Source organism: Curcuma longa, chromosome 19 (assembly GCF_044706935.1).
Source record: "Curcuma longa cultivar G26 ecotype Majalengka, Jawa Barat chromosome 19, ITB_CL_G26_1.1, whole genome shotgun sequence".
Taxonomy (NCBI): Eukaryota; Viridiplantae; Streptophyta; class Magnoliopsida; order Zingiberales; family Zingiberaceae; genus Curcuma; species Curcuma longa.
In genome coordinates this window covers 1,850,722-1,867,848 of record NC_133879.1, presented here as the reverse complement: position 1 = coordinate 1,867,848, position 17,127 = coordinate 1,850,722, and positions in this window count along the sequence as shown.

Below are 17,127 nucleotides of genomic sequence, written 5' to 3'. Positions count from 1 at the left end.
AAAAGATTCCTGTGTGAATTCATCGATCGATCTGTTGATCGATTACTGACATAATCCCTGTTACGTTAAACCCTAATCGATCAGTTGATCGATTTAGAAAACATTCTGTGAGTTCTGCGTTAAAGTCTCTGATCGATCAGGTGATCGATTAGGAACATTCTGTGAGATTTGAGGAAATCCACAGAATCAACGGTAATCGATCAGTTGATCGATTACCGGCTTAAATTAGCGATCTGTAATCGATCAACTGATCGATTACCATGCTGTAATCGATCAGTTGATCGATTAAGGTCTTGGGTAAGAGAAAAGTTACGGAAGTTAATCGATCGCTTGATCGATTATACTTTTCTGATCGTCTGCTGACTTCTGATTATTTCTGATTGTGCTTTGCTAATGCTCTGTGAAGCTTGTAGGTTTCGTTTGAATTTTAACTACGATAAGAAGGGTCAAGCTTGGCTTTTGCATTGGATATGTGACAACATAAGCACAATTAATTTAACTAAAAATCCTGTTCATCATTCAAGAACTAAACACATTGAAATAAAACATCATTTTATTAGGGATCATGTTGCAAGAGGAGACATAGAATTAAATTATATTGATTCTAAAGCTAATCTTGCCGATATATTCACTAAACCACTACCCGAAGCTGAATTCACAAATTTAAGACGGGGTTTAGGAATGTGCTTTGTTGATTGATGATTGCTAGTATTGCATGATCCTATGAAAAATAATTTACATCTCACAAGACCATAAGGTGACTCTTGATGTGCATGGGCTGATTGAACTAAGTGTGAGATGCTAGGACGATACTCATGTTTCACTTGTGCTCTTTAGCACTTAGATGAAACATAAATTGTATCATTATATTAAATTTAGATCAACTATGGGACAAGCAAGTGTTTAATTAATGGACACATTGCTCATCGATCATAGTTGAACATTTTAAATGACTTAATATCATTTCAATATCTAAGCAACAATTAGGAACACTAGCAGTGTCAATGAACTCACAATGAATCTTGTAATTGATACTCAATTGCAAGTTTGTGCCAAAAATTCCAAGTTCGTATCAAACCATGGAAACAAGAGACATTTTTCATAAAACTATATTTTTCCCAAGTAGAGAATATCAAAACAAACATGTCTGCAAAATTTCAGATTTTTCTGAATTTTGTGGAATTTTCTACGCATTTCTGAAATTCGTATCAGAAACATGATTTTCAGACCATCAGTCGACTGACACAAACCATCAGTCGACTGGTGCTATTCGGCAAACAACACTAAAGGAAGCAGTCGACTGCCAGTCGACTGCTACACTCGACTGATCTTTCTGGAAGTTTTCAGAAAAGCATCAGTCGACTGTCAGTCGACTGGTGCACTCGACTGATCTTTCTGGAAGTTTTCAGAAAAGCATCAGTCGACTGCCAGTCGACTGCTATACTCGACTGATCTTTCTGTAAGTTTTTCACAAAGGGCATCAGTCGACTGCTAATGGCTCAGTCGACTGCTATCAGTCGACTGGCAACCCATCAGTCGACTGACGCCGCGATTTCTATATAAGCAATCATAAACGGCGGTCGACTGCTAACCCTAGGGTTGCGTCGTCCCGCCGGTGATTTCGCGTCTCCAGCCTTCCTCAAGCCCTCTAGAGCCCTAAATCCTTCCTCCTTACACCTTCCTACAACTTCTACTTCCTCTTTTCAAGACAAAACCTAGGGTTTTTGAAGTCAACATGGCAGATCAACCAAGTGGAAGAAGGTATACCTTTGAAAACGACTTCTTCTTGATTCTATTCGTTTAAAATCTAATATTTGTTGTCTAACTTGCCTTTGTTTTCATGTGCATGCATCATATATTGCATTATTCTTAGAGTTAAGCATGCAGTAGCCAAACGCCCTAGGACTCAAACTCCTCAACAACCTGAAAACTTGTTGTGCTAGATTTGAATGCTTGTGTGTGATGACTTTGCTTATGCTTGATGTTGGATGTTAAAACTTTGCTTGGTATGACTTTGCTTAAAACCTATCCTTCCTTTAATGAATGTTAAGTCTTCTTTGATATTACTTTGATTGATTTTGGAATGAAGTTATTAACAAATTAAGGTTTTCATTGATCTAGGGGGAGCTTATTAATCTAGTTTTAAAGTTATCCATATTGATTTTAGGGGGAGGATTTCAACTTTAAGAGCTAATCATGGATTTAGGGGGAGAATGAAAATGGTTTAAGTTAATTGTGGAAGTTAAAGGGAAGATTGAAATCTTAAATGGATTGTCAACATCAATATATGAAGGGGGAGCAAAATTATTACATATTAAAACAATTTTTTGAAAATTCTCAAGATATTCAACATTCCCATACCATTTCTATTATGGAGTCAAACATTCTAGAATCATCAAAGAGAGAAACAATTCACTCATTCCAAAGGTTGATACATAACTCTTTAAACTCAAAGTTTAAAACTTTTGATACATAGTATCAAAACGACCTTCTAGTGATGATAAAATTTTGAAACTAATTTTCTCTCACAGATAATGGGTCAAGAAATTACATTGTCAAATTTTAGAATTTTTGGTTGAAAATTGAATTAAATATGAATTTTTGAAGTTGGGCTGAAAAATCAGAATTAAGCCATCAGTCGACTGAGACAGTTACCAGTCGACTGATAATACTGTGATCTTGTGATTTTGACTTGTTTTATTGGAAGTTGACCACAACTTGACATCAAATACTTGATATATGTTCTAAAAGTGGTCTACTAGTAATAAGGGTTGGTGCAAACAACATTTCATTACCCAAAATATATTTTGATACTTATGCATGGTAATTGAAATTTCTAATTCTTTGACACATAGTATCAAAATGATGTTTTAAGATTGAAAATATGGTGACACAATTTTTCTCAATTACTTATGGGTCATCAAAATCACATGGTCAAATCACATATTTTTCTGAATACATATGAATTTGTTATGGTTTTTCAAAAATGGCACTGATAATCAGCTTATCAGGCATCAGTCGACTGGTGATAATGACAGTCGACTGATCTCTCTGTTTAATGGATTATGCTGGTTTTTCTCAATGAATTCTTGATTTTATTTTGCACCATTGAATGTACTCCTTGTTCACTAACGTGCTTGTATGCTTTATGGTTTTAGTGGGTAATCAAAGGAGAGGTAAGGATTCAGGGGGAGAAATTATAGCATTTGCCATTATCCATTTCTCTTGAAACGATTGAATTCTTATGCATTATTTGCTCTGATATTCCCTATTTCTTTTTGTTGTATGTCAAAAAGGGGGAGAATGAAATGGAAAGTTAGGCTTTAATGATTACTTATTCATGCTAAATGTTTATGCTTATTTGATTAATTCTGGTTAAAGCATGATTATGCATGGTGATATTATACATGTTGTATTTAAAGACCTAACTTAAATGATTTTTGCCAAACATCAAAAAGGGGGAGATTGTTGGTGCAATCGTGCCCCAAGTGATTGGATTTTAATGTTTGGCTAAAATGGGTTTAAGTTAGGCAATGTGTTGTTATCTAACATGTGTGGTTTGAGTCCACAGGAAAGCCTAGGAGTGGAGACCTGGCAATTGGTGAAGTCCCGGCAGGTGCGGCCTCTTGGCAAGGATGAAGTCCCGGAGGCGCGGCCTCTTGGCAAGGATGTCTTAGCACGATGAAGTCGAGGGAAATGTCTCAAGCTAGTGCAAGGAAGAGCACGAGGCTTGTGGAAGAAGTTTGAAAGCTTGCATCAAGGCTAAGGAGTGAAGAGAAGCTGAAAAGGGAAGTTTTCAGCTGTGGCAGTCGACTGACTCTGCCAGCAGTCGACTGGGTTGATCCGGAGCACACACAGACAAGCACAGAAAAATCAGTCGAGTTGACAGTCGACTGGAGCAGTCGACTGGCCATGGAGCAGTCGACTGATATACTGTCATTGGGGTGACAACTGACGAATTAAATGTATATTTAATTCCCGTTGAAGCCCATCAGTTGACTGGCCCTAGGAGCAGTCGACTGGTGCACTGAATTTCATAAAAAGAGAAGTCAACATCGCAGAGATCAAGAATTCATTCTTTCATCTTTTTCATTATTCTCTGTCATTTGTAAAAGATCTTTTCTTCCTCTCATACTTCATAAAAGATCTTGTACGAGGAAAACATCGTATTGTGAGGGTTTCTCTGTTAGTGCAGGAAGCACTAGCAGATCAAACCAGAGTTTTGATTATGGAACTAGGATCAAGTTAAGTATGTGGTTTGGCTAACCAGGATGAATTGAGCTTGCAGAAAACAGGTTAAGTCCTAGTGCTGCTAGGCATGAAGTCTTGGCAGAGTCAAAGTGCACCAGGCAAAAGTCTGGACTTGGTCAGGAGGACCAAGTTGTAGAAGGTTGGACTTGGTCAGGAGGACCAAGTTACAGCAAAAGAATGGACTGATCAGGAGGATCAGTTGCATTACAAGTCATGGGGGGCAACGACAGAGCCGAGCACAAGTCCAACGGGTCAGGAGGATTCGGTTGGCATCAGGTAAATTCTCCCGAGGGAGTGGGTGAGGACGCGTTCCTACGAGGAACAGTAGGTGTCGGTCTAACCCAGGATCTCACCGGAGATCCGAAGTTAAGACTCGGAGTTGGTTCGGTGAACTGACTCAAATACTTTATATGTTATTTGTGAACTAACTTTTGTGCAAGAAGATAATCCAACGAAAGCTTAACTCCAGCCGAAAAACTGATTTTTCGGGTCTGGAGTCGACCCAGATGGGTTCTGGAGTCGACTCCAGCCGAGTCAGCCGAAATTCAGAGTCAGCGAGTCGAGTTTTCTGCCAAATCAGCCTGGAGTCGACTCAGGTGAGCTTTTGAGTCGACTCAGGGTCAAATCTGATCGCCGATGCCGCCACCGCAACTGGAGTCGACCCAGAACGAGATCAGAGTTGACTCAGAGAGGATAAACGACGAAGGGATTAAGTTTTATCTGCCACATCAGTTGGAGTCGACCCAGATTGCAATCTGAGTCGACTCAGGTCGACTATAAAAGGACTCCGTGAGCAGCAGCCGATTCATTCACTGTAAACGTCTCAAACTCTCGTTCTCGTGACTTCCAAGCGCTCCAACTTCGACGTCGGTGCTATGACTGCTCCAAGCAAACTCTTCTTCACACCAAGACGATGAATTCAACTTCCGGGAAGCAAACACGAGCACAAAAAGTTTGGTAACCAATCTTGTATTTAATTCTTTCAAATTCTGTACTCGAGTTTTGTAACCAATTTTTCGATACACTTGCTGCCGGAAAGGGGCAAGTGAATTAGTGGATTGCCCAACGTAAACGGTCAAGAACCGTGGGCCTTGGAGTAGCAGCGTTGCACTGTGAACCAAGTAAAAATAAATGTGTCAATCTCTTTTACTTTCTCTCTGTTTTTGCTTCCGCGCAAATTGTTTAATTGATTCCGCTTTCGCACTCGAAGTTTTTTGAAAAATCGAAAAGCGTGCAAACACGCTATTCACCCCCCCCCCCCCACCCTCTAGCGTGTTTTCGATCCTACATTCTCCGCCTTCGAAGCGTGATTCAAAAAGGAGAGTTTTTCTGATAGTGGAATCGTCAGGCTGTGGGTGTGGATCCTTGGATTAGTCACCTCGTTGAGGTGGATACAAAGTAAATCGAACGGGTTAGCGATTGATTTCTTTCTTTCTTATTTTTATCTTGCTTCCGCTAACAAATTTGTAGAGAAAGTCAAAAATCGCTATTCACCCCCCCTCTAGCGAACGCACCGATCCTAATAAAGCTTCCCATGTTCTGTATCGAACATATAGCTTAAGTCTATCAATAATAACTCATTCCACTAGAGAGTTATTATTGCACTACCGCACTAATCCCATATTATAATATGGGCTCCTTCTTACTACAAGTACATTAGTCTCCCTGTGTTTAAGATATCGTATGTCCGTCAATTAAATGAGTTACTAACAACTCAAATTTAATCGACATCTTTTCCAAGAGTAGTACCACTCAACCTTATTATCATGCGGACAAGGTCCACCTGCAGGGTTTACATGATAATCCTTATGAGCTCCTCAAGGGGACATCATCAGCCTAGATTATAGGACACAGTTTCCTTCTGTAATCAACAACACACCATGTACATAATACTTCTTCCCAACTCATCGAGCCTTTTGATCTATCGTTCTAAATCTCACCCTTTGATGAATTAAAGAAGTGCATACTAAGCACATGTGTTTGTTATTACATCGGGATTAAGAGCATGTACATCTATAGTAACAGAGGTTTAGTTCGATTATATAGTCAGTATAAATCGAACAATCCTCAGATAGTCCTGCTCAATACACACTTAGTGTACTAGTGTAATTCTATAGTCAAGACAGACTAAGACCAAATTACACTACAACCACTCTAATGGTTTGTCCAATCCATTTTGGTTGTAAACACTGTTTATAATCTATAAGTAACTGATAACATGGTCTTCTGTGTGTGATTCCGCACACCATGTTAATCTACAATATAGATTAAATGGACACTTGCATAAAAACTAAATGCAAATTTTTGACTAAATGTGATTCTTATTTCAGAATGTTTATTTACACAGCTAGGATTCTGGTATAAATCTCAACAGTTTCAACTCACCTAACCTTAATTTTTTATAAATCGAGAAAGGCATGAGACTTATGCTACTACTAAGATCACAAAAAGATTTTTTTTAATGCTAATCTTACCAATCATGCAAGGAATTGAAAAACTACTTGGATCCTTAAATTTTAGAGGTAATTTATTTTGGATTAAAGCACTGCGCTCCTCTGTCAGAGCGATTATTTCGAACTCTTCAACCTTCCTTTTGTGTGAAAAGATATCCTTCATGAGCTTTGCGTATGTCGGCATTTGTTGTAAAGCATCAAGGAAGGATATGTTCACACAAAGCTTTTTGAGCATCTCCAAGAATCTTCCAAATTGTTCATTTTGCCTTGGCCAATCATTGATTGAACATTACCTGTGGTGTATAAGTCCTCATCGAAGTTGTGAAGCTAGGTTCATCATTTCTCTTTTTGGATTCTCTTGTGAGTCCCGCCAAGGCTTACCACTCCTTAAAGCGATAACATTGTAATGTTTACTAGGATTCATGTTGGGTTGTCTTGGAAATCTGCCCAGAGCTCTTGAAGATGAACTATTATCCTACACAACTTAAATTTCAAGCATTTTAGCATAGGTAGTGTTAGAATATTGTAAATATAGCTAGGAGTTATTTGGTATCTATTAGAATATTATAAATATAGCTAGGGGTGATTTGGTATCCTAATTTATATTTTATCTAAAATACAAATTAATCCTTAGAATAAAATCTTGATTTACTTCCTAGAATAGAGCCCTAATTATTTCTTAGCATAGGCCCTAACTTTGCATATAAATAGGGCTTACCTCTTGTAATATTTGATGAAGAATTCTTTTGTGAAATAACATGGTATTAGAGATAGGTTAGAGAAAAACCCTAATTCCCTAAAAAAAATTATTCCTCTTTTCTGCAACCCTAGTGTCGGTGCCACCTTTCCTCATCGCATGACTCTTCTCTTCAACGTCTTCCTCACGCACCGAAACCCTTTGTCGTCGCCACCCAAGGAAGTGTCGCCCACCTCTGATCACGATCAACCTAAGCGAAGTTGACCAATCTCCTATCCTCGCTAGTACCAGGAAGAGAGGCGGCGTATGTCGCAGCTCCTCAACGCCGCCTTCCGCCGCCGCTCCTCAATGTCATCTTCCACCGTGTGCTAATTCTCCGCAGCGTGTTCTCCTCCGGTGTCTGTTCGTGACACCGTCAACTGAGCTTTGCTCTCTTCTCTCTTCATGGCTACCTTCGACACTCTGAAGTCAGATATCCCAATCTTTACCAACCACATTACTGCACCGTTCAATTCTGAGTTGTTGGATGGTAAGAACTACTCCTCTTGAAACTCTCACATTAAGCTTTGGCTTGTTGGACAAAGTTATGAGACACAATAACTCTTTACAAACACCTCTCGGCAACTATATCAAGTTTGTGAAGATCTCATGACCATCCTCAGTGTCCATCAGATTAAGGATTCTATGTTAACTTATCTAGGTTCGGTCTCTAGCCTTCTTTGTGACTTCAATGAACTGCTTCCACTTGCGGCCACTCTTGTTGTAGAACTTGAAAATCGAAAGAAATTTTTTATGTCTCTGGCTTTATATGGTCTGCCCATAGATTATTCTCATATTCATGATCAAATCCTGGGCAGCCCCACAGAAGCTACCATGGACAGTACCTGGGCGACTCTCCTTCGTGTCCCTGCCAAAGTCTTGACATTGCCTCTTTCCGTTCCTGTTAACTCATCAGCTTTGGTCTCTTGAAACAACAACAGACCTCCACCTCGTAAGGACCGATCAGGACACATGATTGATAAATGTTAGAGTCTACATGGTCGACCTCCTCGTGCTGCTCAGATTGTCCAGAGTTCTGTCACTTCTTTAGCTTCCACTTCACAGTTGCCACTGGATCCGACCCCACGCCTTCGTATGATGACTTTCTAAAATGGTATAAAGATCGACAGGCTTCTGATTCCCCTGCTACCATTGCACACGCTAGTAATTCCTTTTACTGGCTTCTCGCTCTTTGGGTCCTTGTGTTCTTGATTCCGGGGCCACAGATCATATAACTAATAATAGATCTCTTTTTTCTTCTCTCTCTACTTCTGATTATTTACCCTTTGTCACCATGGCAAATGGTTCTCAAACTCAGTCCCAGGGTGTTGGTATTGTTCATTCTTCTCCATCTCTTTCTATTCATAATGTTCTTTATGTTCCCGGAACTCCCTTTAATTTATTATCAATAAGTCAGTTTACTCGGTCTCTTAATTGTGTTATCTCGTTTACTAAAAATTCTATTTTCTTACAGGACCAGAGTACGGGGAGGATGATTGACTTCGGATGTGAGTCTCATAGCCTATATTGGCTTCACCGGCCCTCTCTTGTTGGTTCGGCGGCGGCATCTCCACTTCTTATTCATACTAAGTTGGGACATCTTGGTCTTGATAAGTAAAAATAATTACATCCTAGTCTTTATCACTTAGAGTCTTTGTCTTGTGAGTCATGTCAATTAGAAAAGCATGTTTATAGTTCTTTTTCTCCTCACACTGTGAGTCGAGCTACGTCCCCCTTTGCTTTAGTTCATTCCGATATTTGGGGTCCGAGTCGTGTTTCTTCTATATTGGGGTCACAATATTTTGTTATCTTTATAGATAATTTTTTTCGTTGTACTTGGTTATATCTGATGAAAGATCGCTCAGAATTATTTTCTATTTTTCAATCTTTTTTTCATGAAATCAAAACTCAATTTAGTATTTCTCTTCGAACCTTGTAAAGTGATAATGCACGTGAGTATTTATCTACTCCGTTTTGGACCTTCTTGCGTCTCATATTGTGTTGCATCGGACATCTTGTCCTCATACCCTCAATAGAATGGAGTTGCAGAACGCAAGAATTGTCATCTTCTCGAGACCACCCGAACTCTTCTTCTCCACTTTCATATTCCTTATCGTTTTTAGAGTGATGCTGTACTTACTGCATGTTATCTCATCAATCGCATGTCTTCCTCCACTCTACAAGGTCAAATACCTCATCATGTACTTTATCCTCACCAGTCTCTTTATCCTTTACCACCTAGGGTCTTTGGTTCTATATGTTTTGCTCATGCTCTTGATCCTGACATTGACAAACTCTCTCTTGAGTCTCATAAATGTGTCTTCCTTGGGTACCCAAGGTCTCAGAAAGGGTATAAGTGTTATTCCCCTACTCTCCGTCGGTACTTCATCTCTGCTGATGTCGCATTCTTTGATTCAGTTCCATTCTTGGGTCTAATGAATCTCCATCTAAGTTTTCTCCTTCTACGCCTGCGCTAGTAAACTATCTTTTATCCTCCGGAGGAGTCTCTATCACTTCTAGCCCCATCTCAAGTTTATCAGCATCATCCTTATCCTGCTTTACTGCCTCCCAACACTGACACTGCCATGGACACATCTTTGGAGCTAAGTCTTTCGCCTCTTCCTTCGATCCCATCTCCTGAGTCTGATATTCCCATTGCACTTTGTAAAAGTATGTGTTCCACTCGTAATCCTTCTCCTCATTATATTTCTTTGAGTTATCATCATCTTTCTTCTTCCTATTATTCTTGTCTTTTCTCCTTGTCATCTGTTTTTCTTCCGAAGACTGCAGGTCATGCCTTTGCCCATCCAAGATGAAAACAGGCTATGCTTGATAAAATATGTGCCTTAAAGAGCAGTGAGACTTGGGACCTCGTTCCTCTACCACTAGGGAAGTAAGTTGTTGGTTGTCGATGGATATATATGGTGAAAGTTGGTCTAGACGAAAAGATTGACTGGCTTAAGGCTCGCCTCGTTGCTAAAGGCTATACCCAGATCTTCGGATTGGATTATGGGGACATTTTTTCTCCTGTTGCCAAGATGTCCTCTGTGTACCTATTTCTATCCATTGCTGCGATTTGACATTGGCCTCTTTATCAGTTGGACATCAAAAATGCTTTCTTACATGGTGACTAATCCAACTTCATGGCTTTTTAAGTATCCTACAAAAACACATTAAAAATATTAGATTCAACCCCATATCTATAAGAATAAGCAATATAATCCAAAATAAGTTCCTACTCGTAAAATATATTAATACTCATTAGTTATACAATGAGAGGAGCAAAAACATTAAGTATTAGAGCTAAAATGAACTATAAAAATGCATGTTATCAGTGACCTGCTCGAGGAAGTCTACATGGAGCAACCTCCATGTTTTATTGCTCAGGGGGAGTCTTCTGGTCTTGTTTGTCACCTGTAGAAATTTTTATATGACCTTAAGCAATCGCCCATAGCATGGTTCGATAGATTTAGTACTGTAATTCAATAGTTTGACATGACTCAGAGCGAGGTTGACTATTCTATCTTTTATCACCACTCATCTACTGGTTGCATCTACTTAGTAGTTTTTGTTAATAATATTGTCATCATAGGTAGTGATCATCTCGAGATTTTACAGGTGAAACAATATCTTTTCAAACATTTCCAGACAAAGGATCTCGGCAAACTCTAATATTTCTTGGGGATAGAAGTAGCACAATTCAAAGATGGGATTATCATATCCCAAAGGAAGTATACAATGGATATTCTGGAAGAAAGGAATGTTAAACTCAAAGACAGTTGACAACCCCATGGATCCTAATGTCAAGCTCCTGCCAAATCGGGGGAGGCTCTTCCAGATCTAGAACAGTACAGGCAATTAGTAGGGAAACTAAGCTACCTTACTGTTACTTGTCCGGATATCTCATTTGCAGTAAGTGTAGTAAGTCAATTTCTCAACTCGATCTCCATGCAAGGAACATTGAAATGTTGTGATTCGCATTATCTGATATTGTTGGGTTGTAAGGGTGCAAACATAGTCCCACATCTAAAGTACATGGAAAAGATCATGGGATTAAAAAGATGAAAAGTATCTCCATTGGTATGAGGCCTTTTTGGTAGAGCCCAAGAACAAAACCATAAGGGCTTAGGCCCAAAGTGGACAATATCATACCATTGTGGAGATATTTTGATTTCATCGGTACTAACAAATATATCAGAGGCGCTCCAGGAAAGGGTCTTTTGTACGGAGACAAAGGACATACTCGAGTCGTAGGGTATTCTGTGTAGGATCGAGAACACACGCTAGAGGGGGGTGAATAGCGTGTGTACGCTTTTTCACGGTTTTCGATTTTATGATTCGAGTACACACGGAAGCAAATTATAAAATCGATAGCAGAAATGAAAGAACAAAAAAAATAAAGAGACACTTTATTTTTACTTAGTTCACAGCCCAAAGCTGCTACTCCAAGGCCCACGGTCCTTGACCGTTTACTGCGGGCAATCCACTAAGTAACTTGCCCCTTATGGCAGCAAATTTATCGAATACAAAAGACTTTCAAATCTGGTATAAAAAAATATTAAATTAATTATGTTATCGAATTTAAGCTGAATCTCCCCAAAATGGTGAACTCGGCGAAGAGGCAGCTTTCGGGATGAGTTGGATCGTGTAGAGCGTCAACGTCGAGAAAATCCGCACGAGAGAGTCGAAAGAATGGAGCGTTAGGGTTGTATCTCGGTTGTTGCTCGTGCATGGCTTATATACTGCACCTGAGTCGACTCAACTGTAGATCTGTGTCGACTTCAGTCGATGTGGTCGATAACTTTTCCTTCCCGCTCGTTATCCGCTGCCTGAGTCGACTCAGGTTACCAACTGAGTCGACTCCAGTCCAATGTAGAGTCTGCCGGAAAGAAATTGACTCTAAGTCGACTCTAGTGTCCGTCTGAGTCGACTCCAGTCCAAATGGCGGAAAACCAATGACCCTGACTTCCGGAACGCTATTGACTTAGCTTGAGTCGACTCCAACCATCATCTGAGTCGACTCCAATAGCAAAAATCAGCATTTTTGCCCCGGAGTCTGCGTTTCTCGATTTTTTCGATCCTGCATAAAAAGCTAGTTTATTTGAGTTAGTTCCTGGAACCAACTTAGGGTCTTAACTTCAGGTCTCCAGTGAGACCCTGGGTTAGACCAACGCCTAATGTTCCCCTCAGGAACGCATCCTCACCCACTCCTCTCAGGAGAATTTACCTGATGCCAATCGAGTCCTCCTGACTCATTGGACTTTTGCTCGGCTCTGTCCTCGACCCCCAGGGTTTGTGCTGCGGCACGGTCCTTCCCGACCAACCCAGTCTTCTACTGTGACTCGATCCTTTTCGATCAGTCCAGTCTTCTGCTGCGGCTTGGTCCTCCTAACCAACCCAGACTTCTGTTGCGGCCTGGTCCTTCAGACCAGCCCAGACTTCACCTGGTGCTTTGACTATGCCAAGACTTCAGTGCCTAGCTTCCACTAGGACTTAGTCAAACCTGTGCTCCCTGCACACTTAGATCAACATATTAGTCAAACATACACACTTAACTTGAACCTAGTTCCATTATCAAAACTCAGGTTCGATCTGCTGGTGCTCCCTACACCAACATTCTGATGCAGATTGGACAGGATCTCCCATTGATAGGAGATCTACTTTTGGATTTTGAATATTTGTCAGAGATAACCTTATTTCTTGGAAAAGCAAAAAGTAGAATGTTGTGGCAAGATCCAGTGCAGAGATAGAGTATCGAGCTATGGTCATAGCCGGTCAAGAGTTTATATGACTTAAACAATTGCTTCGGGAGCTAAGGTTTGGAAAGGTTACACAAATGTCACTTATATGTGACAATCAGGCCGCTATGCATATCACCTCGAATCTATTTTTCATGAGAGGTCAAAGCATATTGAAGTCAACTGTCACTTTGTCAGAGAGAAAGTCATAGCTGGAGAAATATCTACTAGTTTTGTTAACTCACATGATCAACTAGCATATATATTCACTAAGTTACTAAAAGATCCTTGAATTGACTACATATGTAACAAGCTGGGTGCATATAATTTATATTCTCCAGCTTGAGGGAGAGTGTTAGAATATTGTAAATATAGCTAAGGATTATTTGATATCTCTTAGAATATTATAAATATAGCTAGGGGTGATTTGGTATCCTAATTTATATTTTACCTAAAATACAAATTAGTCCTTAGAATAGAATCTTGATTTACTTCTTAGAATAGAGTCCTAATTATTTCTTAGAATAGGCCCTAACTTTGCATATAACTAGGGCTTACCTCTTGTAATATTTGATGAAGAATTCTTTTGTGAAATAATAGGTAGTAAGGTTTTCGAGCTTACCTACCATTTGTTTGATTTCCTCGCTAGTGGCTTGTTGTCATTGGTCAAACTCTATGAGTTACTATCTAAATTCCTCATTTTGCTTGGCTTGAGTAGCAATAAAGTTTTCCAGTAAGGTTTCTATGTTGGATTTCCGTACTTGCTGAAGTACCGATGGTGGTCTATAATTGTCCTGCCCAACTTGGTCTTGATTATTCTTTTAAGAAAATTTTGGATGGTTCCTCCAATCAAGGTTGTCGTCGTAAATGACATTCACTTGCTCTACCTGGATTTCTTACGAAGGTGTAGTTTCTATTTGGCAATCCATAGTTGTAGGACTTTCTTCGTCTTCCCACTGATGGTGATTCCATGTCACTCTCTTAATGATATCGTAGACTTCATCTAATGTTTTATTGATTAAGCACCCCAATAGCAAAATCTAATAGATCCTTTGTCATGTATGTGATCTCTTATAGAACGTGTTGATAATCAACCACCACTCTAGTCCTTGATGTGGGCATTATTGCAAAAGTCCTTTGAATCTGTCTCATGCATTGAATAATGATTCTCCATCTTTTTACACAAAATTCATGATTCAACTTCTCAAATGTGTTGTCTTGCTAGAAGGAAAATACTTGTCAAGGACAAATGTCTCCATATGATTCCATGTCGTCATATATCCCAACGGAAGTGAATATAATCGAGCTCTAGCCTTATCCCTTAGAGAAAGGGAATAGTTGCAATCTAATAGCATCTGTAGGAATATCGTCATGCTTTAGAGTTTCACAATATTCCAAAAATACCTCTAGATGTAGATAAGGATTGTTCGTATATGCAACTTTGAATGGTTCTATTGTATCATGGAGAGCAATCCAAGGTTCGACTCAAAATTATTCGCATCAACTAGAGGTCTTATGATGCTAGACCTCAATCTTCTTGCACTCGGTGTGACATTATCCCTGAGAAGTCTATTCTCATCACCGACAGCCATTGTGCCCTGTAAAAAGATGAAAATTTATAATAAAAAGAAAAAGGAAATAAAAAATCTAGATTGACCAAATCACAAATAGAACTAATATCAACTCAGCACAGCCCTCAATAATGATGCTAAAAATTTGATGTGTGATTTTTGCAAGTGCATGATTTTCGTCAAATAATAAAATATCATTCTCTAGGATCATGAAGTTGAGTACTAGTCCAAATGCAAAATAGGCTATAAAATGAATTGAAATCGAGAATTGTTGTGAAAGAAAATGAATTAAAAAGCAAGAGTGAGAAGTTGAGAGAAAATCAGACTTTAAAGAGCAATTCTAGAACTTTAGATTTCACTGTGATTATCCTTGATAATATAGTTGTGGATCTCTATTTTACCTCAATGTTGATCAAGCTTGAAGGTGGTCTATTCTAAGGTAACTGATGCTTCCTTTTGAGTTTACACCAGTGTATATACCCAAATGTGATCATACTTTTGTAGTAGCCATACTAGCATGATCACTTTCTATTGGAGACACCTATCATGAGAAACCCACAATCCTTAGACCCTTACCAGTTATTTCATGACACCGAATCAGGATAAACCCCTTACTCTCTATGATAGTCAATGTTATCCTCAGGAGAGTTTGGACTACTTTCATGAACAACCCCTCAAGTCTAGTTATTATAGGTCAAGAAATCAAAGTTCGTCTTTTGGTTCTTCCTCCTCACCCCAAAATTTGTGCTATTGTCCATTAAAATCTATTAACATATAAAATACGCTAACAACTAAATCAAGGATCAACACATCATGTGATAAAAGAGATAAATATCAACACACAATTATCAAATCAATATCGAGTTATTTTCTAATCCTATAATTAAGGAAACTACTCCATGGAGATGGAGATATAAGCAGAAGACATGTAATTAAGCATACTATAATTCAATGAAATAGAGAAGAGTAAAAAAGCTCAGTCATAGATGTTGAATGTCATCTTCGAAAGATCTCATTGCCTCCTCGGTGAACAGAATCCTTGTGACTCCTTGGAAGATAGCTCTCTCTAGGGTTCCCTATCATAGGAAACCCCTCAATGTCTCAAACATGAGCCCCTTAGTGTTTTATAGCTTTCAAACTCTTCCAAATGTGGTATAACTTTCCTACAAATCAAGGGTGGTGCCACTGTGCCATGGTCGTGTTAGGAAGCACAGTGTGATCGTGTGGCACTCTGGACATCTTCTCGTCATGGCAAAACAGGGCAAAACACGACCAGTGTTTTGTTTCTGAAGGTTCAGATTGATACTCTGTTGCTCATTTTGCTCCACAAATAATGCATGGTCGTGTCAAGAAACATGGCCAGACTGTGCATCATCCATTGCTGGAATGCACACTTCCAAGGCTTTTCATCTTAAATTAAGCTTCAACTTTAAGTCATGTCAATAAAATACACAAAAAGTAGTTGTTTGAATTAAAAAGATAAAAAAATGTAAAAAGCTATGAAACTATACAAATTATGCTCATATAATGAAATAAATACATGCTAAATAGTATCGAAAACATATGCATTAATAGCACACATCAGCCTTCTCCTTGTCGAATACCTTCTGAAGGTGGAGAAACTTTTTACAACACATGTTCTTTACAAACAAATACAAAATATAAATAAATATACAAATAGTATTAAAAGAAACTGAAATAAATAATTTACACGTAGCTGCAGCTCAGAAATTTTTTATTTACTGCTACAGTGTCATCAATCGATTGCTTAAACTCATCATTTGACTGATGGGCAACCAGTCGAGTTTTGAACTTTGTATTTTCACTCGAATAGTGACATCGATGACTGATCAACTTGACTAATCAATCAATCTTCTAACTTCTAGTTGCTACTGTAACAACAACAGTTGACTAATTGGTATTAGTCAAATTGATAACCATTTTTTTGAAGGCATTGGAATTGCATCTTGTTCAATTTCTCCTAGACAAAAAAATTGTACAAGGACAAAACCTTTCCGAGCAACCCACATGATCGATTAAACATGTTCTTGATCGATCAAGCAAAATCTTGACCAATCGAAGCACACCTTGATCGAAGCATAAGATCGTTGGCCTCTTGTGTTGGTATTCAAGATCCATACAAAGGAATAACTACGCAGTGGAATATTAAACTAGTCATACCTTTCCTTGAGATTGTATGGATGATGGTTTGTAGCCGAAAACCTCTTGATCTTTTGTTATATTCCTTTCCTCTTCTTGGACGTCGTGTGGGCGACGATCTACCAAAGAATTACCACCCACCTTCTTCCCTCCAAGCCCCTAGCCCGCCACACCAAGAAAGACTCTCTAGGATTGGGGCTCCTCTTCTTTTCCTTCCT